The following is a 4,183-nucleotide window of genomic DNA, read 5'->3' on the forward strand; positions in this document are numbered from 1 at the left end:
CAAAGTGCTGGGATTACAGGCGTGAGCCACCATGCACAGCCACTAATTTTTGTATTTTTTGTAGAGATGGGGTTTCGCCATGTTGCCCAGAGTGATTTCGAACTCCTGAGCTCAGTGATTTACCCGGCTTGGCCTCCCAAAGTGCTAGAATTACAGGCATGAGCCACTGTGCCCAGCCAGTTTTAGTTTTTTTTTCTTTTTCCAGAGACAGGGTCTTACTGTGCTGCTCAGGCTGGAGAGTAGTGGTGTGTGATATCTTGCTACAGCCTTGAACTCCTGGGTTCACATGTTTCTTTCACCTTAGCCTTCCCAGTTGTGGATATAGGTGTGTGCCACTTCGCCAGGGTAGTTTTAATCTTACATTTAAGTCTTTTATCCATTTTTGAATTAATTTTTATTTACAGTATAAGAGAAGAATCCAATGTCCTTCTTTTGCATGTGGGCATCCAGTTTTCCCAGCATCATTTGTTAAAAAGACTATCCTTTCCCTATTGAATGGTCTTGGTATGCTTGTGGAAATCAGTCTTATTCCCTGTTAAATGACAGAGATGATACAGCAAACACTAGGACAGAATGTGGGAAAACAGAGGACATCATGATTCCCATGCCTTCTCGCCATGTGACTGTGATTGCTTCATCATGAGCTTTATTTTTTATGCATTCACTTCTTGTCTTTGTCTCTAATTTTTTTTTTTTTTTTTTTTTTTGAGACGGAATTTCACTCTTGTTGCCCAGGATGGAGTGCAGTGGTGCCATCTCGGCTCACCGCAACTTCCGCCTCCTGGGTTCAAGCAATTCTCCTGCCTTGGCCTCCTGAGTAGCTGGGATTACAGGTGTGTGCCACCACACCCGGCTAATGTAGTATTTTTAGTAGAGACGGGAATTCTCCATATTGGTCAGGCTGGTCTCTAACTCCCAGCCTCAGGTGATCTGCCCACCTCAGCTTCCCAAAGTGCTGGGATTACAAGTGTGAGCCACTGCACCCGGCTTTTTTTTTTTTTTTTTTTTTTGAGACTGCGTCTCACTCTGTCTCCCAGGCCAGACTGCATGATCTCGGCTCACTGCAACCTCCGCCTCCCAGGTTCAAGTGATTCCCCTGCCTCAGCCTCCCAAGTAGCTGGGACTACAGGTGCGCACCACCACGCCCAGCTAATTTTTGTATTTTTAGTAGAGATGGGGTTCCACCGTGTTGGCCAGGATGGTCTCAATCTCCTGACTTTGTGACCCACCCATCTTGGGCCCCCAAAGTGCTAGGATTACACGCGTGAGCTCCCATGCCTGTCCTTTTTTCTCTATTTTTAAATGGATTCAGCTGTTTTTTTTTTTTTTTTCTTTTTTTGAGACAGGTTCTTGCTGTGTTGCCCAGGCTGGAGTGCAATGGTGCAGTCACAGCTCACTGTAGCCTTAACCTTCCGAGTTTGAGCACTCCTCCCACCTCAGCCTCCCAAGTAGCTGGGACCACAGGTATGCACCTCCACCACACTCAGCTAATTTTTTATTTTTTGTAGAGATGGGATCTCACTATGTTGCCTAGGCTGGTCTCAAGCTATCCTCCCACCTTGGCCTCCCAAAGTGCTGGGATTCCAGGTGTGAGCCACCCTGGAGCCACACTCTTGGCTCTTCCTCAGTGGTGACAGGCGCCCAGGTCCCGAAGTCTCTGGTTGCCACTGAGGCTTTACCACATCAGTTGATTCTGGTATACTGGTGGTCTTTGCCACCATGAATAATGTTGCAGAGCACACCTTTGCACATAAGGCCTTTTCCTCATGATGAATGCCTAGGTGTAGGATTGCTGCCTGAAAGGGTATGGACACCTTTATGATTTGTGGCATGCATTTGACTTCTAAAACAATCAGAGTATTTCCCCCTTATCTAAGGTTTCATGTTCCTGCAGTGTGAAAATATTAAATGTAAAATTCCGGAAATAATTCCTACTTTTTTTTTTTTTTTTTTGAGACAGCGTCTCACTCTGTCGCCCAGGCTGGAGTGCAGTGGCGCGATCTCGGCTCACTGCAACCTCCACCTCCCGGGTTCAAGCAATTCTCCTGCCTCAGCCTCCCCAGTGGCTGGGATTACAGGCTTGTGGCACCACGCCTGGCTACTTTTTTTTTTTGTATTTTTAGTAGAGATGGGGTTTCACCATGTTGGCCAGGCTGTTCTTGAACTCTTGACCTCAGGTGATCCGCCCACCTCAGCCTCCCAAAGCTGGGATAACAGGCGTGAGCCACCATGCCCGGCCTCAGTTCCTAAGTTTTAAATGTCTCCCTGTTCTGAGTAGCATAATGAACTCTCACTCTCTCCCACCTAGGATATGAATCCTCCCTCTGTCCATTGTGACCTCAGTGTCTATGCACCTGCCCATAAGTCACTTAGTAGCCATCTCAGTTATCAGATCAGCTGTTGTGGTATTCCGGTGCTTGTGTTCAGATCACCCTTATTTGGCTTGATGCTGGCCCCAAAGTGCATAATAGTGATTCTGGCAATTTGGATTGCCGAAGAGAAAGCGGTAAAGTGCTTTCTTTAAGTGAAAAGGTGAAAGTTCTGGACTTCAAAAGGAAAGAAAAAAAATCATATGCTGATTTTGATAAGATCTATGGTAAGACTGAGTCTTTTATCCATTAATTGAGCATGATGTCGAGGCGGGTGGATCACCTGAGGTCAGGAGTTCAAGACCAGACTGACCAACATGGTGGAACCCCTTTTCTAGTAACTACAAAAAATTAGTCAGGAGTGGTGACACATGCCTGTAATCCCAGCTACTTGGGAGGCCGAGGCAGGAGAATCGTTTGAACCCGGGAGGCAGAGGTTGCAGTGAGCCGAGATCGCGCCACTGCACTCCAGCCTGGGCGACAGAGTGAGATTGTGCCATTGCACTCCAGCCTGGGCAGCAAGAGTGAAAGTTCGTCTCAAAAGAATAAAAAAAAAAAAAGGTCGGGCTTGGTGGCTCACACCTGTAATCCCAGCACTTTGGGAGGCCGAGGTGGGTGGATCACCTGAGGTAAGGAGTTCAAGACCAGCCTGGCCCACATGGTGAAACCCCATCTCTACTAAAAATGCAAAAATTAGCCGGGCGTGGTGGCAGGCACCTGTAATCCCAGCTACTCGGGAGGCTGAGGTGGGAGAATTGCTTGAACCTGGGGGGCAGAGGTTGCAGTGAGCCGAGATCACGCCATTGCACTCCAGCCTGGGAGACAGAGTGAGACTCCGTCTCAAAAGAAAAACAAAAAAAACACCAAACTGAAACAAAAAGGATGTTTTTATGTTAAGTTTTTATTCCACAGAATGATGTCGCTAGAAAGGGTAGCTTGAGGCCCGGAGTGGTGGCTCATGCCTGTAATCCCAGCACTTTGGGAGGCTGAGGTGGGCGGATCACTTGAGCTCACCAGTTTGAGACCAGCCCAGGCAACGTGGTGAAACCTCGTCTCTGCTAAAAATACAAAAATTAGCCGGCGTGGTGGCATGGGCCTGTGTTGCTGGCTCCTTGGGAGGCTGAGGTGGGAGGATTGCTTGAGCCAGGAGGTAGAAGTTGCAGTGAGCTGAGATTGTGCCTCTGCACTCCAGCCTGGGTGACAGAACAAGACCCTGTCTCAAAAAAAAAAAAAAAAAGTAGCTTGAGATCATGCTCTGGAAAGCTGCTTGCTGAGCTGCTCAGGTTGAAGATCCAGAGTGTTCCTTTTAGTTCCATTTAGCCCCATCGCGTGGAGTGAGCACAGCTTGAATAATGCTTTTTGGCTTCCAGAATGCTATTCCCTTGAGTCCCTGATTCAACCTGTGGCCCACCAGTGGGCAGAGGTGATTTTCTGTGGGGCACCGAGGGCACTCTTGAAGGCAGGAGCTCAGGGACTGCTGAGAAGTAGAAGAGCTGCTTCTCTGAGTTTCTTTTCAGGAACTCATGATGTCCTGGGAACGCTCTTGGCTCATGGCCAGAGTGTTCACTTGGGCTCCACAGGTGTGGCTTGTGGCTTTGGCTGTTGACATAGGGGCCTGTGCCGAGAGCCGTGGTGAGTGAGCAGACAGAGGGTGGATGGCTACCAGGTATAGATCCATAGTTTATGGATCCGTAGTTTATACTGCTGCAGTGGTCATGTGTCCTGCCTTTGTGTGGCAGTTGTGATTTCAGATATGCTGCCTATTTGTCCCCAAAAGTCATAAAAAAGTCATTCAGCAATCATGGCATATTGCC

Source organism: Mandrillus leucophaeus, unplaced genomic scaffold, assembly GCF_000951045.1.
Source record: "Mandrillus leucophaeus isolate KB7577 unplaced genomic scaffold, Mleu.le_1.0 Scaffold2, whole genome shotgun sequence".
NCBI lineage: Eukaryota > Metazoa > Chordata > Mammalia > Primates > Cercopithecidae > Mandrillus > Mandrillus leucophaeus.